The 26,394-nt window shown below is 43.2% G+C and overlaps 1 long non-coding RNA gene across 1 annotated transcript; it reads right to left on the bottom strand.

The window, feature by feature from the left end:
- LOC132406017 (uncharacterized) lies at positions 1-26,394 on the bottom strand. The gene is made up of 3 exons (XR_009516038.1): positions 26,276-26,394; positions 4,465-4,686; positions 1-783 (listed from the first exon to the last, which is right to left on the bottom strand). It is a non-coding gene; the product is annotated as an uncharacterized LOC132406017 (long non-coding RNA).

Here is a 26,394-nt window from a genome sequence, read left to right as displayed (position 1 = left end):
CAAAGTAAACTTTATTCATAATAAAAATTATTTACATGAATAAACTGTGCAATTCCTTTTCATTCTTTACATTCATAGTCAATTCTTTCCATATTGTTCTATCGCATTCACACACACTGTTGAGCTCTGCTGTCTCTCGCGTGGCGCCTGGGGTAGTTCATTACTGCAGTAACTGAAAGGCTTCCTCACCTAACCCAGCCCTTCCCTCTCCAGTAGCGAAAGAACCCGCAGAGTAACAAATATGGTGTTATTAATGATGCTGTGTCAGTCAGTGAGTAGGTGGTAAGGCAGGATAAACAACAATTAAATAAGGGAGGGAACAGAATTGATGAGTAAACCTGCTGCAACGCTTCTTGATAAATTTCCCCAGAAAAACACCGTGAGTTAGCTATAAAATATGTACACGAAATCAGCCACAGACAGTTGCAACAGTGCTATCACAATGTTTGATTATCAGATATGGTCTATTGGCCAGCCAGTTCCAGTCCAGGAGGAAGCAGTGTCTTCGCCAACAATAACAATGAAAGAATGAGGGATGATCAAATGGAGAAAGACATGAGGCTAAATTAGGCTGCCAATGATTTATTTGTGTCATTCCCAGCAGTGTGAGGGGTTGCACAACTGCCTCCTCACTGCAGAGAGCAGGTTTCTAGTCTTGAAGGGACAGCAATCCTGAAGGTCCGAACACTGCTGCTTCAGGTGAAAAGGTAAATCCAAGGTCGATTGTGCAGGACCATCCTCACCAATAACCACTCTGCCTAGTAAAGGTACTTCAGGATCTATCTGAAAATTACAAATACAGACAACAGATTTATTTCTTCTGGATGTTCTGATATGAAAGAAATATACACAAAATAAATCATCCTGGCCACTCTTTCCAATAATCTGGTCACGGCTGGGTTCTACAGATGTGCAATTTGTAAACTTATACACTCGCCCTGCACACTTCAGTTGTCATAGGTCACTGAACTTACTCTAATAAACTGAATATTGGCTTAAATGTTTTCCAGCTTTGTGCTCGGTCTGAAATTCCTCAGTTGATTTTCTACTAAAGTTAACTGTCAAGTTAACTGACATAAACTTAGCCACTTGGAGAAAATCAGTGAAAACCTACATATGGACAAGACCAGATTTTTTAGACTGCCAAGCCTCATTTTCTAAGTGTGCACTCAGTGGCCATGTTTTTAGTACCTCCTGTACCAAATAAAATAGCCACTGGGTGTATGTTCATGTTCCCGTCCACTTCAGGTCTGATGTGTTGTGCATTCAGAGCTGCTCTTCTGCACACCGCTGTTGTAATGCATGATTATTTGAGTTGCTGCTGTCTTCCTGTCAGCTTGAATCAAACTGGGCATTCCCCTGCGATCTCTCTCATTAAAAAGGTGTTTTCACCCACAGAACTGCCACTCACTTGATGCTTTTATGCTTCTCGCACCATCCTTTGTAAACTCTAGAGACTGTTGTGCGTGAAAAGCCCAGGAGATCAGCAGCTTCTAAGACACTCAAACCACCCCATCTGGCACCAGCAATCATTCCATGGTCAAAGTCACTTCGATCACATTTCTTCCCCATTCTGATGTTTGGTCTGAACAGTAAGCTGAACCTCTTGACCATGTCTGCATGCTTTAATGCACCGAGTTGCTTCCAGGTGGGTACTGATTAGATTTTTGCATTAACGAGCAGGTGTACATTTGTACCTAATAACGTGGCCACTGAATGTATATGTGAAGAATAAATAAGGGACTAGGGAATGGTAGAAGAGGTCTGCTGGCACTTTCAGTCCCATACTGAAAGTCCTAGTATCTTAGTATAAGGAACAGAGGAATTAAGTTAACTCTTAATTTGAGAGAAATATTTCATTCACAAGGAAAGTCTTTGAAGTTGAGTTGTATTCAGTGTGTTCAGTTCTGATTTACGAGGATGCTGCCTGGACCAGAGCGCAGGTCTTATGAGGAAGTGTTGAGTAAGCTAGGGCTTTCCTCTTTGGAGTGAGGGAGGATGAGCGATGACTTGATGGAGGTGTGCAGGTGATAAGAGGCATTGACAAGAGTCTTTTTCCCAGGGCTGAAATGACTAATGCAAGGGAGCATCATTTTAAGGTGATTGGAGGAAAGGATTTCAGAGGTACACAGAGAGTGGTAGGTGTGTGGAAGGTGCTGCCAGGAGTGGTGGTAGAGGCAGACAGATTAGGGACATTTAAGAGATTCTTAGATAGGCACATGAATGAACGAATAGTGGAGGACCTTGTGGGAGGGAAGAGTTAGGTTGATTTTGGAGTAGCTTCAAAGGTTGGCACAATGTTGTGGGCCAAACAGCCTGTACTGTGCTATATTCTATGTTCTGAGTGCAGGTTAAGACATAGACACAAGCGTAGCAGCCATTTTACATACATTAAATTCCATAACGAGAGATGGCAAGATTGACAGTTCTAGTACTTTTGTGCTATAGCATCATGTTGTGGAGCCTCTTTAAAATCCATTTGAAAATGCTGCCTTCTTTCTCAGAACCATATTGTGTATAGTTAATAAAGGTCGGAAATAATTTGGAAAATGAGCAGCTCAGGTGGTTGATGGTTGGGTTGAGTTGTTCCCCAGCCTTAGCAATTTACTTGCAAGGTTGGAGAAGAACTCAACCCAAATGTTTGCAACTTCATCACCTGATCTGGTTTGACCACATCAAGTCCCGTTGGAAACTTCTTCCATTTACTGAAATGATCAACAACGCCAGCCTGGAATGCAAGGATAATCTTTTGTCTGCTATTGACTGCGACCTTAAATCCCTCTCCCCTGCTCATTCCAACCTCACCTTCAAACAAAACTCAGGAACCTGTCTTTGCTCAAGAATGTATGATGATGAACTATTGTCTGCTGTATTCCAATTTCAATGTTCTATTCCACTGAATACACAAAACTACCCAGGAATTTTATTATTCTTCAAATGGCACTGTCAATTTAACCAAAACTGATAGATTTAAAACTACTTAAAAAAATCTTACCTGGCTAACTTCTTGGAGGAAGTTATTATTTGCTGTTAGAAGGTTTTTAAAAATGCATATTTACAAGACATATAATCTGACAAAGTCAAAATTTCACACAAGATACAGAGTCATAGAACACTATAGGACCTTCAGCCCATCTAGTCCATGCCAAAATATTATTCTGGCTAGTCCCATCAATCTGCACTTAGATTAGAGTCCTCCATATCCCTCCCATCCATGCACCTATCCAAATTTCTCTTAAATGTTGAATTCAAACCCAAATCCACCACTTCCACTGGCAGTTCATTCCACACTCTCACCACCTTTTATATATTCTGTTAAAGTTTAGTAAGAAATTATTTTCCATTGAATTGCACTTGTTAATAGGCTTGAGTAAAATTCCTATATACACACACACAATGTCATCACTAATCAATCAGGTAGGTTACTGACACTATTGAACAATGAGCAAAGGAATCTTCCCTAGAGGAAATTAAATCTTTTAAACATTCATAGTTATTCTTATGCAAGCAATGAAATTAAAATATATATGTTATAAAATGTCTCAAATTCTTTTGTTTTATAAAGACTGATTATAAATTGAAATCAGGTTTGGTTATATTTGACGAAAGGGTGGTGGAATAATATTCATTTCGTAACTTATTGTTCTGGTTTTTGTTAGATCTCACATTTCAGAGGACTAAATGTTCTTTTAGCAGTAAATCTTAAGAATGTGAAACATATTACATAATTATTACTTAAAACTTTGCTGATACTACCTGTGGTGAACTGCATATACCTGTCTGGACACGCCCCCTGCTGACTGCTCCTGTGGCTCCTCCCACAGACCCCTGTATAAAGGCGATTGAGGCCTGAGCCTGGCCTCTCGGTCTCCAGGATGTGGTATGGTGGTCACTCACTGCTTGTTCCTTCTTCCAGTCAATAAAAGCCGATATCTTGCCTTTATGTCTCAGAGTGAGTTATTGATGGTGCATCAATTTTATTGACTCGAAGTTTTAAAACAAGGAAACTGTTTTACGTCCGGAAAGATTGGATTTGGACCCCCAAGACCCTGAAGCAGCTCTTGCCTTTGAACTCTGGCTTGCATGCTTCCAATCATAATTGGAGGAGGTTTGTGCAACTGAACCCGCTGTTATGCACCGAATTCTCTTCTCGAGGGTCACCCCAAAAGTTTATTCACTTATCAGGGACCTGTCGACCTACGAAGGGGCACTGGACGCCCTCAAAAGACAGTACCTGCGGCCGGTGAACACCGTCTATGCAAGACATCTTTTAGCTACATGACGACAGTGGCCTGAAGAGTCAAGCACCGAGTTTCTCTGAGCCCTACAGACACGCATCCAAACTTGTGACTGCAAAACGCTCACGGCGGAACAGCATGCGGAGCTGCTAGTACAAGACGCCTTTGTTACAGGACTGAGGTCAGTGTACGTGCATCAGCGGTTGCTGGAAAATGCTGATCTTACCTTACGCTCGACGATCGAGACGGCCGACATGCTGGAGGCTGCTCTGCACAACGCTGACGCTGTCCAGTCGCGCGATCCCCTGCAGGTTCCGTGGACGCCTCAGACCCTGCCGCCGCCAGTTCCCGCGAGCGAATTCACCAACGCCGCTGCCAGTCGCGATTCCACGAGCTCCCCGAACCTGACCACGGCTGTGGCCAGGCGAAAGCCTGAACTGTGTTATTTCTGTGGACTCAAAAAGCACCCCTGAAAACACTGCCCGGCCTGAGAAGCGACCTGCTCCAGCTGCAGGAAGAAGGGTCATTTCGCCAAGGTCTGTAAATCTAAACTACGAGCGGGGTCGGGCAGCGCTGCGCGTGAGACATGGGGGCCGCCATCTTGCATGCCTGGATGTGGGCAGCCATCTTTGTCAGCGTCAACATGCCCCGCCCCCAACCCGTGTGAGACATGGGGGCTGCCATCTTGCATGCCCGGATGTGGGCAGCCATCTTTGTCGGTGTCAGCATGCCCCGCTCCCAACCCACCGGTGTTTATCGGGCACCAAGACGGTTCAACTCTGGCCACTGTAACCCTCGACCAAAGTGCCCCACACCAGCTTGCAAGGTCAATGATGGACATCCTGGTGGAGGGGCACAGGACTAGCTGCCTGTTTGACACAGGCAGCACTGAGAGTTTTATTGACCTGGACACAGTGCAATGCTGCGGACTCGTGACACAGCCAGTAAGTCAGAGGATCACTTTGGCTTCTGGGTCGCATTCCACAGACATCCGGGTGGGTTGTGTAGTGACATTGGTGGTGCAAGGCACAGAATATCAGAACTTTGCACTACTAGTTGTGCCTTAACTGTGCGCGCCTGAGCTATTGGGGCTGGACTTCCAGAGCCATCTCGAAAGTGTGACTATGGCATATGACGGGCCCCTCCCACCACTCACTGTCAGGTATCCTCAGTTTGGTGGGACTTCGCCATATTCCCCGCTACTGACCACACGTCCCACCCAGCACCATGCCGACAGCTGCGCTACCGACACCACTTGCAGCCTCTCCACCCTCAAGATCCCTCCCCCACCGCTGTTCGCCAACCTGACCCCCAACTGTAAACCTGTGGCAACTAAAAGCAGGAGGTACAGCGCAGGGGACAGGGCCTTCATTCAGTCAGAGGTGCAGCGGCTGCTCAGGGAGGGGATCATTGAGCCAAACACAAGCCCTTGAAGGTCCCAGGTGGTTGTTGTTCAGACCGGGCAGAAAAATAGGATGGTCCTGGACTATAGTCAAACCATCAATAAGTTCACGCAGCTTGACACGTACCCCCTACCCCGCATCTCGGATATAGTCAACCAGATAGCTCAGTACAAGGTGTACTCGACAATAGATCTGAAATCTGCTTATCACCAGCTCCCCATCCGTACAGAGGACCACCCCTACACCGCCTTCGAGGCGGGCGGCAGGCTCTATCACTTCCTGCGTGTCCCATTTGGTGTCACAAATGGTGTCTCGGTCTTCCAGAGGGAAATGGACCAGTTGGTGGGGCTTTCAGAGGGAAATGGACCAGTTGGTGGACCAGTACCAACTGAAGACCACATTCCCCTATTTGGATAACATCACCATCTGTGGTCGCGACTGACCAGATCACAACGCCAACCTCCAATGATTTTTCCAAGTGGCTGAAGCTCTGAACCTTACTTATAACAGGGACAAGTGTGTGTTTGGAACCACCCAACTCGCTATCCTTGGGTATGTCGTGGAAAACGGGGTCATTGGCCCTGATCCCGACCGTATGCGCCCCCGTTAGAACTCCCTCTTCCCACCACTCTCAAAGCCCTCAGACGGTGCCTGGGCTTCTTTTCCTATTACGCCCAATGGGTCCCCCATTACGCAGACAAGGCCCGCCCCCTGGTCAAGTCTACCACTTTTCCCCTCTCTGCTGAGGCCTGCGTGGCCTTCAGCTGCATTAAAGGGGACATTGCCAAAGCAACGATGCATGCGGTGGACGAGACCATTCCCTTCCAAGTAGAGAGTGACACCTCCGATTTCGCGCTTGCTGCTACCCTCAATCAGGCAGGCAGGCCAGAAGCATTCTTCTCTTGTACCCTTCAAGGCTCTGAAATTCGCCACTCCACGGTGGAGAAAGAAGCCCAGGCCATAGTGGAAGCTATTAGGCACTGGAGGCACTATCTCGTCGGCAAAAGGTTCACCTTGCTGACCGACCAGCGCTCGGTTGCGTTCATGTTCAGCAACCAACAGCGGGGCAAAATCAAAAATGATAAAATTTTGCGGTGGAGAATAGAACTCTCCACCTACAACTTTGACATCCTGTACCGGCCTGGCAGACTCAATGAGCCCTCTGATGCCCTGTCCTGGGGAGCGCGTGCCAGCGCACAGCTCGACTAGCTATACGCCCTTCATGCACATCTTTGCCATCCGGGGGTCACCCGATTTTACCATTTTGTGAAAGCCCGGAACCTGCCGTACTCCCTGGAGGACATCAGGATGATGACCAGGGACTGCCAAATCTGCGCTGAGTGCAAACCGCACTTCTACCGTCCTGACACGGCGCAACTTGTCAAGGCCACCCGCCCTTTTGAGCGACTGAGTGTTGACTTTAAGGGCCCCCTTCCCTCCACCGACCGCAATGTCCATTTTCTCAATATTATCGACGAATACTCGCGGTTCCCCTTTGCCATTCCCTGCCCCGACACCACTACCACGTCCGTCATAAAAGCCCTGCGCCAGCTCTTCACTCTGTTCGGATATCCCAGCTATATCCACAGTGATAGAGGGTCCTCCTTTATGAGTGACGAGCTGCACCAGTACCTGCTAGCTAGGGGCATTGCTACTAGTTGGACCACGATTTATAATCCCTGGGAAAATGGACAGGTGGAGAAGGAGAATGCCACAATATGGAAGGCCACACTTATAGCCCTTAAGTCAAAAGGGTTGCCGGTCTCTCGATGGCAGGGGGTCCTCCCTGAGGCACTCCACTCTATCTGCTCCCTGTTATGTGCATCCACCAATGCCACCCCTCAGGAGCACCTATTCTCTTTTCCCAGGAAGTCTGTCACTGGGACCACCCTACCAATTTGGCTGACGTCCCCAGGGCCAGTGCTGCTCCGGAAACATGTGAGGAGTAATAAATACTCCACGCTGGTCGAAAGGGTTCACCTTCTACATGCAAACCCCCAGTATGCCTACGTGGTCTTACCTGATGGGCGGGAGGACCTGGTCTCCATCCGCGACCTGGCGCCCGCAGGAGCAGCAGACTACTACCCCGAACACTTCCCGGTAACTATGAACCCTGTACCCGAGGTGACACCACGCACACCAGGCCCTACACAGACTCCTCATGACACTCCCATACCGGGCGTTTCGTACGCGTATATACCAGGTGCCTCGCACATGCGTGAGGGATCACTGACGCCTAGTGGGCTGACACCTCCAGTTAGGCCGGAACCAGCACAACCTCTGTCTCCGGTGCAATCACCACTGGCACCTGTGCAATCACAGCCAGTGCTACGTAGATCGCAGCGACAGATTCGACCACCTGATAGACTTAACCTGTAAGAAACTTCACCACATGGGGACTCTTTTTAAAACAAAGGGGTGGGGGGTGAATGTGGTGAACTACATATACCTGTCTGGACACGCCTCCTGCTGACTGCTCCTGTTGCTCCTCCCACAGACCCCGGTATAAAGGCGATTGAGGCCTGAGCCCGGCCTCTCAGTCTCCAGGATATAGTATGGTGGTCACTCACTGCTTGTTCCTTCTTCCAGTCAATAAAAGCTGATATCTCGCCTTTACGTCTCAGAGTGAGTTATTGATGGTGCATCACTACCTCAAGCATCCTTGTGATTTTAATTTAAATTCATAAACACACTATATTTTTTAAAAATTACATCTGTTGTACAGTTTCTTCCCCATACTTCTCTGAAAAAGTGCTTGGGGAGAGGTTCCATACAGAATACTATTGTTCACCTTTTGGGTGCCAGCTATCACTTTCCAAAGACCAGTGGACGTTGTTTGACCACTCTAACATCACCAGGCCAAAATCTTTCTGTTCTAGCCTTTCCTACACAATTAGGGCTAGAGGTGACCTTTAAAAGCATTCCCACACGACTATTGCCGGAACCCCTTGGCACCAAGTCCAAATGCACTATTATAATGAGGCTGAGGCAAGAGATAATGAGATTTGTTTCCTCATTGAAGGGACGTCAAGTGTGATCAATATTGGATCTTAGGAATGAAATACTGATTAGGATGTATTTAGCCAGTTCGTACTTACTTACTGCCCGTAATAACCCTGGCATTTAAGGCAGCGTTGAAGGTTCTCCATCTCTGCCTGTTCTTGGTTGTCTTCTCTATTGTGTCCCAAATGTGGTTCAGGATCCTCATTTCTGCCTCTATTGTATGGCACCAAGTTGTCTTTGGTTTCCTACACTTCCTCCACCCTTCAGGGGTCTATTGAAATGTTGTTTTGATGATAGAGTTGGTCTCAGCATGGCAAGGTCACTCTCAAGAGTGTGGACAGAACACATCCCTGGAACAACTTCACCTTCATGTGGACACTGTACTTGGTTGATCCCCATATGTTCTTCATTGATCTGAAGACTTCTATTGCTTTGCTGAGTCTGCACTGGATGTGGATCTGGGTCCCTCCATCCTGCTGAATGATGCTACCCATGAGGTCGAAATGTGTACCCGAAAGTTCCAAAAAGTTTGATTGACATTTTGACATTTAAATTGTAGATTAATTAATCTGTATCATGGCAGCAGCTCTGCATGACATTTTGGAGGACAACTCTTCATTTAATAGCCTCTCTATCAGAGTGAAGCTAAACCCAAGTAAACTGGTTCCTGTTGAGTGTCTCAAGTATGGTCAAACTCAGACTCATCTTCCAAAGTTCACTCACCAATGGAGATATACTGTTCGTGCCCTGCTTGGTAAAGAGTCTTGAGGCAGACTGGCAGATTGAGACATGTCTTTTTCCACAAGTACCAACATAAGTTGGAGCTCAAGCCTGCAGCTATTTTGAAACAACTTCACTCGAACAAAGAGCATGTTATGGTAGTTTGTTGTTTTTCTCACTATATTAGGAGACTTTCTGCAACATCAAAAGACTTGATTGGGTGTGTTCATAACTAATTTCAGATTGATTGTACTTCCAAAGTCCATAGAGTATGCTAAAACTAAATGGGAGCATTGTTATTTTAGTATGAGACTGCTGGGAAACTTATTACATTGGTATCTCAGTAGTGACAATATCGGGCACTCCATAGAGCCATTTGAGTCATACAGAATGGAACCAGACCCTTTGACTCAACTGGTCTATGCTGTAATAGATTCCCAAATGAGATAGTCTCATTTTCCTGAGTTTGGCCCATATCCATCTAAACCCTTCCTATCTGTGTCCTTATCCAAATTCCTTTTAAATGTTGTTATTGTAAACACCTTCGTTGATAGCTCATTCCATACACTGACCATTCTCTGGGTAAAGAGTTAACCCTCAGGTTCTTATTGTGTTGAGATGCCTAGATGAGGATGGTAAGAACCCACATGCTAGAGTATTTGAGACTAGAATCGACACATGATTTCGAGACCGAGATGCTAGGGTTCTTGACTAGTTGCTAGATGAGAACCTGACAAGATTTTGTTGAGAACCCAGGTGAGACAGAAATCCTAAACGTAATCACCGGCTGAACCGAAGCTAATTTCAGATGTTCTTTTAATATCCAAATCTTAGCGCCAAAAGATGGCTACCAATTAGTGGAGCAGAGAGGAATTTTTAAAGGGACCAGCTATCCATACTCTGGAGAATTGGAATGCAGAAATGCTGGAGGCTAGCTCAGTTGGGTGCCTACTCGTAACACCTATTAAATACTGGCAGCATATCATGGTAGCAAAGCAGGTCTAGGTGTTTGGGTGCCTTGGCACAGAAAGTACAGCGAAGCTGTCTCTGAAGCAACCCTCACCGAAACTCTCAAGAGATACCTTATTCTATGTGGACCAGTCTATTGTATTCACAACATTGGGCTAATATTTTACAGGACAAGTTCTAGCTTTTCTCTCAGTTCTGAACTGTTCGTTCTTTGCATATCAGGGTCACATTAACTCCATTTTTCTTTGCCAGCTTGCAGCAGATTCCCAACGTCTTCTCAAAACTGATTCAGAGACTTCAGCCAGAAACTGTATTCACAAAGAGGTGATTTAATCTAGCACCCTGAAAAGGTGGCATCTGCAGTGTTGGGATTCACTAGCAGGCTTCCCATGAATACAGGCAGACATCGATCATGTGCTTATAAGGGAACACTTTACTCCAGCTTTGACAGTTTTATACAGTTTTAGCGTGACCTTCATTCCTTTATTCTTTGGGCCTCGGTCAACAAATAATCGCAAGTGTTTCCTGAACCATGGCACAGTAGTGCAGCAACTAGCACAGTCCTTAAGCAATAAGCAACCTGAGTTTCATCCCCGCCACTGTCTGTAAGGAGCTTGTACATTCTCACGGTGAGTGTGTGAGTGTCCCTCTGAGCTCCAATTTCCTTCCATATTCCAAAGATTATCCCAAGGTTAGGGTTAGTAAGTTATGGGCATGCATGCATGTGGGCTGCCCCCAGTTTATCTTGGGCTGTATTGGCTGTTAATGCAAACAATGCATTTCACTGTAGATTTTGATATTTTAATGTACATGTGACAAACAAATCCAATACTTAAATCTTTACATATTGCACCTTCCTTATGGATCTGTGTTCTGACATTCCCACATCCCTTTCCTTCTTGGTTAAAAGTTCTTTCTCAATTAAATGTGTCAATTGAACGATACAGAAGTATTCAAGTGTGCCACTGAGATTCACAAATAAATCAATATAGTATTAATATACATCAAGTGCTTACTTTTCATACAGCATAAGCCACTCCTAACATTGGATATCAAAAATAGAAAAGAGCGCCATTTCCCAAACTAAGAAGTTTCTTATGGAAAATTTTATACTGGTGCCAATAAAACAAACATCTTATTACTATGCTAACACATAACTAGCAAATAAGCTCTTTATAAACTAATGTAGCAAGACAGTTTATGTAAAACTGAATTAAACAAGTGGTCTTTATAACTCTTATAAACTCTTTATAATTAGCAAATAAACTCTTTATAAACTAATGTAGCAATACAGTTTATGTAAAACTGAATTAAACAAGTGGTCTTCTTAACTGATGGAAGAAATATTGTATGAGGAAAGGTTGCTTAATTATAAGTTGAAAATCAAACAATTGCAGATGCTGGGAATCTGAATTTAAAACTGAAAATGTGGGAAACACTCCACAGCATTTGTAAGGAGAGAAAAAGAGCTAATATTTATTAGACTGGGTATAGATAGTAAACAAGTAAATGCTCAGTTGCGGTTGAAGTGGAGGGATGGGGAGAACAAGTGAAATGTCTACAGTCAAGTGGAGACAAAGGAAACATGGGACACAACGACTGGTACTTCTAGTTGGGAAAGACGTTAAAGGCTCGATAACTGCAGAATTACAGTTACAGAGAAAGGTTGAACAAGTTAGATCTTTATTCTTTGGAGCGTAGAAGGTTGAGAGGGGACTTGATAGAGGTATTTAAAATTAGGACAGGGATAGATAGAGTTGAGCTGGATAGGCTTTTTCCATTGAGAGTAGGGGAGTTTCAAACAAGAGGACATGAGTTGAGAGTTAAGGGGCAAAAGTTTAGGGGTAACATGAAGGGGAACTTCTTTACTCAGAGAGTGGTAGCTGTGTGGAACGAGCTTCCAGTAGAAGTGGTAGAGGCAAATTCGATATTGTCATTTAAAAAAAATTGGATAGGCATATGGACAGGAAAGGAATAGAGGGTTATGGGCTGAGTGCAGGTAGGTGGGAGTAGGTAAGAGTGAGCGTTCGGCACGAACTTGAAGGGCCGAGATGGCCTGTTTCTATGCTGTAATTGTTATGTGGTTATATAATATGGGTCCAAAGGAGAGTTTAGGATTACTCTCCATTCTGTCTACAAGGGTGACTTTGAACTTCAGTTGTCTACCACTTGAATTCTTCATCCTGCGCTGTTGTGTATTTAATATTTCAGTAATATTTGAATCATGCTGTAAATATATTGTTTGATTAAGCATTCTTGTTCATTTAAATAATTCATTATGGGTTATATATAAAAATAAGTGAATTGCATTCATCATGAGAGATCCACGAGTGCCCCACCTGAAGTAAACACAAAGTCAGTCCCGCATTCTCTGCACTCTTGCTGTCCTTTTAATGAACTTTTCTGTTTTGGAGTTACAAGATATGACAGTGGCAATGAGGAAGTTTTAAATAAACCTGTTGAAGCACAGTGATGGAAAAAAAGAATAAAAAAGCACAGCAGAAAATAGTTGAGTGAAGAAAACAGCACCGCACATGTCCGTTTTGGAAGGACAAGAGAGAAACAGAAAACAGACAAATTCTCAGGTTCATAAACAGTGAGTACTGGATGATAATAGTCATAAATAAATAAAAAACAGAAATGGCTGGCCATGTTGGAAGGATTGACACATTTAATTCCACAAGATAGCTGGCTGCTGTACGTGGAATGAATTGAGCAATATTTTAAAGCAAATGGAATAACCAAAGAGAAACAAGTACCTGTTTTAGTGATTGCATTGGAATTAAACATATAGCCTGCTTAGGGATCTAACTGTGTCAACCGAACTAGCCAAAATGAGCTTTGATAATATTGTAAAAATAACGGAGGAATATTTAGAACCAAGACCATTGTTGATTGCAGAATGTGGAATCAAAAGGAAGCGGGGTCCATTTTAGCTTAAGTGGCTGAATTGAAGAAATTGTCTGAGCATTGTCAGTTCAGTAAAGTGCTTAATGATGCACTGAGAGATTGTTTAGTTTATAGAATCTTACAAGAAAGCATTCAAAAACGGCTCCCAACTGAAGCACCACATACATTTAGAAGAGCAGTTGAAATAGCTGTATCAATAGAAACAGTGTATAAGATGATGAAAGGCATTGATTGTGTGGATAGTCAGAGGCTTTTTCCCAGGGCTGAAATAGTTGCCACAAGAGGACACAGGTTTAAGGTGCTGGGGAGTAGGTACAGAGGAGATGTCAGGGGTAATTTTTTTACTCAGAGAGTGGTGAGTGCATGGAATGGGCTGCCGGCAATGGTGATGGAGGTGGATACGATGGGGTCTTTTAAGAGACTTTTAGATAGGTATGTGGAGCTTAGTAAAATAGAGGGCTATAGGTAAGCCTAGTAATTTCTAAGGTAGGGACATGTTTGGCACAACTTTGTGGGCTGAAGGGCCTGTATTGTGCTGTAGCTTTTCTATGTTCCTGTGAAGAAGAAAGAGGTGCTATTGAGTTGCAGAGAAGAAGGAAAATTACAACATCTGAGCAGAAACTAGCCTGGCTGATCAAGTTGTGTTATTGGTGTGGCAGAGGTTCTCATACACCACCCCAATGCAGGTTTAAAGCTGAAACTTGCAAAAAAGTGTAACAAAGTAGGACACATACAAAGAGCATGTTGGGCAGTCAAGAGTAAGTCAGCTGCACAGGGAAAAGAAGAAGATAAAAATTCAAGTTGCAGTTTCAAAAAGAGCAGGTAGATAGATATGTATATACACTGAGATGCATTTGATATTGAGTTGGAACTCATAGCTAAGCAGGGAAAAATATTGTGTATTTAATATTTCAGATATATTTGAATCATATTGTAAATATATTGCTTAATTAAGCACTCTTGTTTGTTAAATAGTTCATTATGGGTTATATGTAAAATAAGTGAATTGTATATGTCATATTCTGCCACGTGATAAGTGTGCGCTTTGCTTAAAATAAACACGAAGTTAGACTCACATTCTTGGCTCCCTTAGTTTCCTTTCAATTAGTTTTTACATTTTGGAGTAACAAAACATAACACATGCCCATTCTGATCATCAGACTTTACGTTAGCAAAGCCAAATATAAGCTCTAACTGGAAAATCTCAAACGAGGTGACATGATTGCAAATTTAGGGTGTGGTCATTTAAAGCTGAGGTCCAGAGAGGGCAGGGAATCTCTGACATTCTGTTTTTTTGGATATTGTAAGGCAAGATTTTTTGGGGTGGTTAAAGAAAAAGTAGAGCGTCTTTTGTATGATTGGAGATTGAAGGCTGAAGGAAGTAAGCATTAAAGAGCACACGAGGCATGGAAAAGTTCAGCCATCATCAGACTGCACAGTGGGAGCTTGAGGAGCTAAGTCCTGCTCTTATTTACTAATGTTCTTATATCAACAATTTTGATGTAGATAGATGGAAGGAGTCAAGAAGTGTTGAGTGCAGACAGGCCTAGGTGATAGTATAATAAGGGGGGGAAATAGTTTTAGGAATGCTCTGAAAATGGCATGGATGATGTAGAGAAGGTGCTAGTGCTTTGTATGAAAAGCAACATGAAAACAGAAATCTAAAGACAGGTACAATCTAATTTTATAGTAAGGGCAATTACAAGCTGCTAGCAAATACTTTCAGTAATCTGTTAATACTTAGATGCAACAAAGCTCACCAGTGTTCTTTGGTATGTCTGAATTTTGTTGTGTTGCTATGATAATACCTGTCATCTATTTTTGCCTTAACCTCTTCTCTGAAACAGGGAGGTATAGGCGAAGTAGTTTCAAGCTAATTAGTGGCAACTCAAGTCCTTGTCAATTATTCTCAAGGTCTAGGTTTTGCTGAAAGGCCAACAATTAGAAGAAAGTTGGACATCTTCTTGAGCTATAGAGTAGAGGCACTCCCACAACACCATCGGGTAGGGTGTCATTTTCCAACTAACAATCAGGAAACACACAATACATGTTCTAGCGAAATGCTCTAATGGATTCCTCTTACAGCTGCTCTCTTGATCTTTTAAGTGGATATACTGCTGAAGAAACTTTGGTGGCTTATTGTGTAACTTACAGCAGAAATAAGTATTCCTGCTATAAAGAAGTCATTACACGCCCTTAGTTGCTAATACTGAACAATGGTAATACACACAAAATGCTTGAGGAACTCAGCAGGTCAGGCGGCATCCGTGGAAACAAGAAAACAGTCAACCTTTCCGGCCAAGACCCTTCTTCGGGATTGAGAAGGAAGGGGGAGGACAACAGAATAAAAAGGTGGAGGGAGGGGAAGGAAGATAGCTAGAAGGTAATTGGTGAAGCCAAGTGGGCGGGAAAGGTAAAGGGCTGGAAATAAAGGAATCTGATAGGAGAGAGGAGCGGACCATATGAGAAAGGGAAGGAGGAGTGTCAGTAGGGGGAGCTGATAGGCAGGTGAGAAGTGGTAAGAGGCAGAGTGAAGAATAGAAGAAGAGAAAAGGGGATGGGATTTTTTTTTACTGGAAGGAGATATTAATATTCCTGCCATCAGGTTGAAGGCTATCCAGATAGAATATAAGGTGTTGCTCCTTTATCCTGAGGGTGACCTTATCTTTGGACTAGAGGAGGCTGTGTACCAACATGTCAGGATGGAAATGGGAATTGGAATTAAAACACTGAGTCACCAAGAAGTTTTGCTTTTGGCAGATGGAGCGGAGGAGCTCAACGAATCTGTCCCCCAATTTGCCATGGTCCCACCAATGTAGAGGAGGCCAGCTCGGGAGCAGCAGATACAATAGACGGCCCCAGTAGATTCGCTGGTGAAGTATTGCTTCACCTGGAAGGACTGTTTAGGGAACTGAATGGAGTTAAGGGAGGAGGTGAATGGTGAATGTAGCACATTGGCCCCTTGCAGAGATAATTGTCAGGAGGGAAGTTAGTAAGGAGGGACGAATGGATAAGGAAATCACAGAAGGAGGGATCCCTGTGGTAAGTGGAGAGTGGGAGGTAGGTACAGATGTCTTTAATGGTAGGACCCCTTCAGAGATGGTGGGAGATGTGGACAATGAACACCAGTAGCTTTTTACTTCTAAGCATTTGGTTACATTAAAATCAATGGGGCCAGTTGTGTGATGGTGTATGCTGGTAGTCTGTACTGTTTAACACTTGCACTGACTGTGTACTCACTTTTGCGGACTCTGTGGTTAATGTTCTGTGCTTTATTTGTTTACTTTTTAGTTGTTTGCATGATTTGCCAGGCTGGTTTCTGTTTAGACATTGCAAGAAGATGAATCTGAACACTGTATACAATACGCATACTTTGATAACAAATGTATTTTGAATTCGAACAAAAAGGAATTTTCCCCCCACTTTTCAAAGTTAAAGTTAATGTTGAGATTATGGTCATATGCACAAATACATAAATGCACAGTTGCAATTAAAAATGTACTTGCAGCAGCATCATTCACAAAGAAAACAAGTTAAACATAAATTATAAAAATGAGAAAATCTGGAAAATGCTGGAAATCCAACCATCCTCTCCAAGCAAGGTGATAGATGAAACCGGAAGGGGTGGAGGGGGTGAAGAAAAGAGCTGGGAAGTTGATTGGTGAAAGAGATACAGGGCTGGAGAAGGAGGAATCTGATAGGAGAGGACAGAGTCCATGGAAGAAAGAAAGTGGGAGGAGCACTAGAGGAAGGTGATGAGCAGACAAGGAGATAAAGTGAGAGAGGGAAATGGGAATGGGGAATGGTGATGGGGGTGGCATTACCATAAGTCTGAGAAATTGATGTTCATGCCATCGGGTTGGAGACTACCCAGACAGAATATAAGGAGTTGCTCCTCCAACCTGAGTGTGGCCTTATTGCAACATTAGATGAGGTCATGGATAGACAAATTGGAATGGGAATGGGAAGCTGAATTTAAAATGCGTGGCCACTGGGAGATCCCGAGTTTTCTGGCGGACAGATCATTGCTTGGTGAAACGGTCTCCCAATCTACATTGGGTATCATCGATATTGGGGAAGTCCACAGCAGGAGCACTAGATACAGTAGATGGCCCCAACAGACTTACAGATGAAGTGTCGCCTCACCTGGAAGGACTGTTTAGGGCCTTGGCTGGTAGTGATGGAGGAGGTGTAGTACTTGTTCCACTCTCAAGGATTAATGCCAGGAGGGAGATTGATGGTGGGGTGGGAGGTGGGGGGGGGGTGGGGAACAGAAGGACAAGGCAGTCATGTAGGGAGCAATCCTTATGGAAAGTAGAAATTGGGGACAGGGAAAGATGTGCTTTCTGGTGGGAACCCTTTGGAGATGCTGAGAGTTATGGAGAAGCATATGCTGGACACCTTTTTCCTTTTTCTTTCTTCCATGGCCTTCTGTCCTCTCCTATCAGATTCCCCCTTCTCCAGCCCTGACTCCCTTTCACCAATCAACTTCCCAGCTCTTTACTTCACCCTTACCCCCTCCCCCCACCTCCCCCAACCTCTTACTCTGACTCCTCATCTTTTGTTTCCAGTCCTGATTCTTTATTCTTTTCCATAGATGCTGTCTGGCCTGCTGAGTTCCTCCAGCGTTTTGCGTGTGTTGCTAAGCACAAATTTTTCCACTTTTTTGACAAGAAATTACACAATTAGAACAAGATAAACACAAGAGTTTCTGCAGGTGCTGTGAATCCTGAGCAATGTACACACAAACTACTGGAGGAACTCAACAGGTAGGGCAGCATCTGTGAAGATGAATAAACAGTCGACGAACAAACTACCAAGGAACTCCTGCGCAGTACATGATGAACCCTTCTTAGACTTTCCCTTAAGATTGAGGATAACTTACTTTTGCACTTTTAATGTATATCTGACAAATAAATCCAATGATAATCTTTAAGTCTATTGTTCTATGGATTCTGAGGCAGAGTGGGAATTGTAGCCTCTTCTATATGCAGGACTAGAGCCATGGCTTATAGATGGGAAGTTACTGTTCCTTCCCTTTTTTTAACCACTGAGGTTCTATAACCACCTGACTGACTCATGGACACAAAATTCGCAATACCACCCCAATGTTCTTTTGCCCCTTTGGGTGGTTACAGGTCTGGGTTGCCATGAGTTATCTCTGCCCATTATATTCTCTTCCCATGACAGTCAAAATAGAGATCAGTTTCAGGAATGAAAACAGATCTCTATTTCGCTCAGCAGACCAGGCAAAGAGAAACTGACTCAGTGTATCAGGTTGACTCTTTAGAAGAACATTGCTTTCTATTTCTTTCATCTGTTAGGCAATATGGCCTGCCCACTTGAGCAACCTAAGGACATCATCAAGTCCTCATTGCTGGGGATGTTGGCCTGGGAGAAGCTATTGAGTTTATTTGCCAATCCTTCCAGGAAATTTGGACATTTCATGGAGGGAGGGTTAAGGGTATTTTTTCTCATTTTTTAAGGTACCTGTTGTAAGTATGGCAGGTAGGCCACAATTTGTGCCATTTTCTGTAAGCATTGTATACAAGGGGCCTGAACCATTGTTGAAGATCCTAGTCTGACCTCAGTGGTTGGGAAGATGTCAAAGTAGATTGTTAAGAATGTCGTTTGGGGGTACTTGGATACACATGATAAAATAGATCAAAATCAGCATGGTTTCCTTAAGGGAAATCCTTGCCTGAGAAATCTGTTGAAATACTGTGAAGAAATAACAAGCAGGGTAGACAAAAGAGAATCATTGGATGTTGTATACTTGGGTTGTCAGAAGGGCTTTGACAAGGTGACACACACGATGCTGTTTAACAAGTTAAGAGCCCATAGAATTGCAGGAAAGACACTAGAGCATTGGCTGATTGGCAGGAGACAAAGAATGGGAATAAATGGATCCTTTCCTGGTTGGCTGCCAGTGACTAGTGGTGTTCCACAGGGGTCTGTGTTGGGACTGTGTCTTTATATATTATGTGTCAATGATTTGGATGATGGAATTGATGGCTTTGTGTCCAAGTTTGTGGAGGATATGAATATAGGTGGAGGGGCAGGTAGTGTTGAGGAAGCAGAAAGGCTACAGAAGGACTTAGACAGATGAGGAGAATGGCCAAAGAAGTGGTACATGGAGTACAGGATTTGGTCATGCACTTTACAAGAAGAAATAAAAGCGTTGACTATTTTCTACACGGAGAGAAAATTCAAAAACCTGAGATTAGTTGGATAGTGTCTCATTAACTTTATCAGTCACCTTAGATCACAAAGGAGTGTGATGGAAGTAACTCAAGCAGACTTGCTCAAGAGGTAATGCCGCAAGAAGTTGGCATTCAACATTAGGATCCTCATCATCTGAAACATATCTGGTTCACATTTCCACAATCAAAGAGGAGGTACAGAAGCATAAGCTACAAACTTGATGATTTAGGGACAGCTTTTTCCCCTCTGCTATCAGATTTCTGAATGGTCCATAGAACGATGAACCAGTTCCTCGTTATTCATTTTTTATGCTCTACATATTAATTTTGTAATTTCTAATCATTTTAAGCAAAACAATTTCTGTGATAATAAACCTGATTTTGATTGGTATGCTGAAAAAGAAGAAGAACATTTGGGCAAGTTCCTGGATAGAAAAGGTTTAGAGGAAGAGGGCCAAATGCAGGCAAAAAGTATGGTAGAGTAGCGGTTAGCACAGTGCCATTACAGATTGAGGTGTTCTGGAGTTCCGAGTTCAGTTCTGGTGCTGTTCTGTAGAGTCTCAGTAAATCCTCCCCGTGGAAAGCATTGGACTTCCAGTTTCCTCCTGCAGTCCAAAGAGGTTCTGGGTAGATTCATGGATCATCTTAAATTGTCCCATAATTAGGCAAGGGTTAATCAGGGTTGTGGGGTTGCTGAAGCAGCAAAGGACAGGAAGGGTCCACACCTCACTGTGCCACTAAATAAAATTTAGTGTAGGGATTTGCGTAGAAAGGCATCTTGGTCTGCAGGGATAAATTGGGCCAAAAAATTCTGGTAATTTATGAATTATGAACTTATGAATCTAAGTGAAAGGATATTATGTTCATTGTTAAAAGGGGGGCATAACTTTCAAGTGTTGGGCAGAAATAATTGGGAGGATGTCAGAGTATGTGTTTTACACAGAGAGCGATGGCTGCGTGGAACCCTTTGCCAAAAGTGATAGTAGAGACAGATACATTAGGGACATTTAAGGGACTCTTAGATAAGCGCATGGATGAAAGAAAAATGGAGGGCTGTGTGGGAGGAAGGGGTTAGCTTGATCTTGATGTAGGTTAAAGGGTTGGCACAACATTGTGGGCCGAAGAGCCTGTACTGAGCTGTAACGTTTTATGCTCTACGATATAAAAATAGTCTGTGACATTGATCAAGAGTTCTCATAGATAGCGTTTTCTCTCAGACATTTCAAAAAGAATATCTATTCACTGATTTCACTGCTGTTTGCATGGTAAATTGACTGCTGTGCTTTCTACAGCTAAGATACTGTTTCATATCTCCTTAATTGTATGTCAAGTGCCTTAGGAGGTCCTGAGATTGTGAAAGTGCATTATAAATGCAAGTTTCTCTATTTTAGGATAAGGAAGAGGCGGTGGAGAGTTAGACAGGCAAAATAAAGTACAAAAATAAGTGAAATGATAACCACAAAAACAGTCCTTCAAGGGGGTGCAATAGAGCAGGCAGGAGGGTATGCTGAGTAAACTGTCATCTTCATTGAGTGCCGTGTCGAATGATGTGGGCTATCACAGTCTTTGACCATGATTGTCCTCAGCAACTTTTTCTCCCGTTGCCTTCTTATGAGCAGTGTTTTTACAGGATGTGTGACCCCAGCCATTATCAATACTCTTCAGAGATTGTCTGCCTGGCGTCAGTGGTCACATGACCAGGTCTTGGTGCACCAGCTGCTCATACGACCATTCACCACTGGCTCTCATGGCTTAACGTAACCCTGATCGGGGGGCTAAGCAGGTGTTATACCTTGCGCAAGGGTGACCTGTGGACTAGCGGAGGGAAGGAGCACCTTACCCTTCCTTCAAAAGAGATGTATCTCCACCCACCACCCAAGAGTAAACAGTGGAGGTGGCAAAAGGAGTGATAAAAACAGAGGAGTCTGAGCTAGCAAGCAAGAAGTTGTTTAGCATCACTGTCCGGGATGGTGGGGCTCATTCCACAGGATTGGAAAAAGCCGCAGAGGTTTGCAAACTCAGCCAGCTCTATCCTGGTACTACCATCAATGACATCTTCAAAGGGTGATGCCTTTAAGAGGTGGCATCCAGCATTAAGGACCTTCAACACCAAGTACATGCCCTCTTCTCATTGCTATCATCAGAGCAGAGGTACAGGAGCCTGAACACTTTAGGAACAGCTTCTTCCCCTCTGCTATTAGCTTTCTGAATGCACCCATGAACACTACCTCACTACCCTAGTGCTCCTTCTTTGCACTACTTATTTAATTTAAAAACAACAAACTCCACAACATTTGCCAGTGATATTAAGCCTGATTCTGATTCTGAGGTAGAAAAACTGGTCAGATCATTAGTTGGAAGGGAACAGTATGAAGTATGATAGCAGCTTGCAGTGTCTTCATTTGGTTTTATGTTTGTGGGTTCTTCACGTGGCTGGACTCTCAGGCTAATGCAGGCCTTCTTGTTTTACAACAGGGTCAAGGGCCCGGAACTAGCTGAAGCTGCCTGGCACTGTTGCGATAACAAGGACACATTTAGCAATGTAAACAGGGGGAGCTGCAACTAATTGCCAACCAGCATCCGTCCTAAAAAAAGCAAACATCAATTTAAAGGAGCCACTTGTCAGAAAGGAGCAACTCAGCAAAAGTGGGAGGGATTTTAATTTTGTCTTTTGAATAGGCACTGTTCTGACAAGCTTATTCACGGTACCCCATAATCCACGCAAAGCTCCTGCAGATAACCTGCACTGAAAACATATTTGCATGTCCTTCAGCTTCCATTTGCTGCTTCTGCATTGAACTTGAATCTACAGCAGCCTTCCTCAAGCCACAGCCCTAACGTTCATGAGAGATAGAGAGACTTTGGCTGTAATTTCCTCCCTGCAAAATAGAACTCTTCATTTCAAAGGCACATTGCCCCTGTTATTTAACCCAAACCACAGTGTTACACTAATCACAGCTCCTAAGGGCCAACCTCAAATCTTATTCTGTGACAAGGACAATTTAAGGCCACCTTAAATGTTTCTTGCCCCAGACAGTTATCTGATCAACCATTCTCGTTACCTCCATTCCCCTCTGTCAATGATCTCAGTCACTGCACGGTAAACACTTTAATCTACTTTTTAAATGTAATTTACATTGTAAATACCTGTTGGTATTTACGTATTTATACACATTTTACTCCATATCCATACTTTAATCTCTAAATTTTAAAGTAATTCTTTATAATTGTTGAATGGTGTTTTTTGAATCCATGGACAAGTTTATCTTGAGAACTAACTTGGAAAATTGGTGAATAATTACCCAGAGGCCCTCCATCACCAGTGTGGAATTGCTTGTTGACGTAAACAGTATTAATTAAATAAGGACCAATCAGTTTCTTAGACCATAGACCCTTCCAATAAAATAAATTGCTTTGTGTCTGTACCTGTTGCTATGTGGGTGGCAGCCAGCCATTAACAATGAAGTATTAACAATGAATGAAGTATTACACCAAGTCTTACTGATTTTATTTGAATGTACAATGTTAAAGGATCCCTAAAGTTGTCATAACCAAGGGAGGTAGAAGGGATAAGTCTCCACCATCTATTAAATGCTGGAAAGGAAGGGGACAGAAACCAGTATAATCTCCAATACCATTTCAGTTCAGATCAGATTATACCCCAACATGGTTCCCAACCTGGTGCCACAGACCCCTTGACTAGTGGTAACATAGGACATAGAACAGTACAATTTGAGGAAGGGGAAGGACATTCTTGCTATTGAGGGAATGCAGCATAGGTTCACGAGGTTAATTCCTGGGATGGCGGGACTGTCATATGTTGAAAGATTGGAACGACTGGGCTTTTATACACTGGAATTTAGAAGGATAAGAGGGGATCTGATTGAAACATATAAGATTATTAAGGGATTGGGCACGCTAGAAGCAGGAAACATGTTCCTGATGTTGGGGGAGTCCAGAACCAGAGGCCACCGTTTAAGAATAAGGGGTAGACCATTTAGAACGCAGTTCAGGAAAAACTTTTTCACACAGAGAGTTGTGGATCTATGGAATGCTCTGCCTCAGAAGGCAGTGGAGGCCAATTCTCTGGATACTTTCAAGAAAGAGTTAGATAGAGCTCTTAAAGATAGCGGAGTCAAGGGATATGGGGAGAGGGCAGGATCGAGGTACTGATAGTGGATGATCAGCCATGATCATATTGAATGGCGGTGCTGGCTTGAAGAGCCAAATGGCCTACTCCTGCACCTATTGGCCATTGTCTATTGTCTATTGTGCAGCATGGGAACAAGCCCTTCAGCCCATAATGTTGTGCCAAACCAAATAAAGAGTAAATTAAAAAAAAAACTAATCCTTCCTTTCTACCCAATGCCCATATCTCTCCATCTTCCTCATATTCATATTCTTATCTAAACACCTCTTAAAAATCTTCTAATGTGTTTGCTTCTACCACCATACCAGACATCCACCAATCTCTGAGTAAAGAAAATTACTCCTTACATCCCATTTGAACCTATCCCCCTGACCATCAATACATGCCCTCTAAGGCTCCATAGCATTTAACAAAAAGAGTTGGGACCCCTACTTTGTAGTTTGGTGTGAAGCATGCCTGGATAAAGACCTGGTGTTTTATTTGGCAAAACAGCTAAGAGGAGAATAGCTGAGGGTCCAGAAATTACCCCTATGGCGACCATGTAATGGTCTGTCAGCTGGGCCTATTTAGCCATGTTCCTTAATCTTTGTTCAAAAAACCTGCCATCTGTGGTACTTTGAGTCCTTCAATGTGGCACTTATCAAATGCTTCTTGTGCTGCATTTAATGCTTTCTCCTTTCTCCTGTGTTCGGCTGTGCCCTCATTACTAGATTAAGACACAAGTACTGAAAAAGAATTGGCATGAAGGCAGAAGGGATAGGGTTAGATATTCAAATCAGGCACAGAAAGGGAAAGACAGGAACTGAAAGAAAAAGTAAAACAAAATAACCCTAAATTCTGATTAAATTACAAGAATTCAAGGAATTAATAGGAATTTTAAAAGTAAAACTAAAAATTTAAACAAAAAAAATCTATCAGTATTTTAAGACTAGATAAAGATATCCAAAATTTCACTTGTTGCTTGGTTGGGCTGATGGTCTGATTTGCACTGCTGGAGCGAGATGGCAACTAAACTTCTGCATCTCAACTGTTTTACCAGTAGAGCAAGGTCTTCAGGCAAGTTTGAAGCAGGTTGAACAAATGCAATAATAAGTTGTAGTTCTTGTGGTGTGTTCTCCATTCCATAAGGTGCTGCATGGTTTTCAACTGTTATCATGGCATGGGATTTAAATTCAAAGTCAAGAACCAAGTTATGTCTTACTGCCTATAAACACAATGATAAGTAGGAAGGTGATGGGTAGAGGGAGTAGCAACTCCATAGCTGGGCAAGTAACAGAAATGCTCTTCAGCAGAGACTGCTGCCTCACAACTCCAGAGTAATCTGTGTGAATTTTACACATTCTCCCCATGACTGTATGGGACTTCTCCATTTTTTCTTCACCGCCGCATCTACATGTACACCCAAAGGTGTCCAGGCTGATAGGTGATTTTAGCAACTCCAGACTTGTGTGCAGTGCTGAGAATGTGGGGAGCTGATGGGAAATTGAGGAGAGTTGAACTCGGAGACCTTGAACATGTTTATAGGCCGATGCGAGCATAGTTCCAGAACACAACGCGGGAAGTTTGCCACATAACCAATCAGTGACGAGATTTTCTCCCCACATCACAACTGAGTTTCCAAAATGATGCCCAATTAGCCGATTGTAAAGAATATAAAGGCCAAGCATTCAGAGGAGACACCACAATCAACAGTGCATCTCCTCACATGGTGATGAAACGTTTGCAGGTAAATTGTCAAGATTGGAGAACAGCTCAATGCAACCAGTGTTAAGTAGGATTAGGTGCTTGATTAGGTGCAAAGACTCATTGGGCTGAAGGTCTTATCTCCATGCTCTATGATTTGTGATTCTATTTTTCTATCATTGAACAACATAAAATGGTCAGAAATACATTTCAGCTCATATAACGAGGGAAAACACACCAATTCTTATTGAGGGATCAAAAGTGGAAAGAGTGAGCAATTTCAAGTTCTGGGTGTCAGCATCTCTGTGGAACTATCCTGGTCCCGACATATCAATGCAGCTACAAACAAGGCATGACAGTGGCTATATTTCATTAGGAGTTGGAGTACACTTAGTATGTCACCAAAAACACTCGCAAATTTCTACAGATGTACTGTGGAGAGCATTCTAACTGGCTGCATCACCGTAGGGATAGGGTTTACTGCACAGAATCAAAATCAGCTGCAGGGAGTTGTAAAATTAGTCAGCTCCATCATGGACATTAGCTTCTGTAGTGTCCAGAACATCTTCAAAACAGCGTCATCCATCATTAAGGACGCTCATCACCCAGGTCAGGCCCTGATCTCATTGCTACCATCAGGAAGGAGGTACAGGAGCCTAAAGGCAGACACTCAATAATTCAGGAACAGCTTCTTACTCTCTGCCATCCTATTTCTGAATGGACATTGAACCCATGAACACTACCTCACTACTTCTTTTTCAGTTTTATTTTTGCACTACTTATTTAGTTTAACTAATTTATATATATATATATATATACACTGTAATTCATTTTTTCTCTGTCATTATGCATTCCATTGTACTGCTGCCACAAATGCAATAAACTTCACAACATATGCCAGTGATGTTGAACTTGATTCTGACTCTGACCCCCTTCCACTGAAATCTACCCCACATCTTCATAGCCGCTCACATCTGGTTAAACCATTTGACTGACCTGAATGGTTTGAGGTGCTGGAAATAAAAATCAATGCCTTCAATCTTAGTGACTTGGTGTTCCTTGTACTAGATGTCTGTCCCAGCACAGTACCTGCAGTGAAGGCAGGCAGGTTTAGA

The sequence above is a fragment of the Hypanus sabinus genome, chromosome 16, assembly GCF_030144855.1.
Source record: "Hypanus sabinus isolate sHypSab1 chromosome 16, sHypSab1.hap1, whole genome shotgun sequence".
Classification (NCBI taxonomy): domain Eukaryota; kingdom Metazoa; phylum Chordata; class Chondrichthyes; order Myliobatiformes; family Dasyatidae; genus Hypanus; species Hypanus sabinus.
This window is presented reverse-complemented; position numbering and strand designations above follow the sequence as displayed.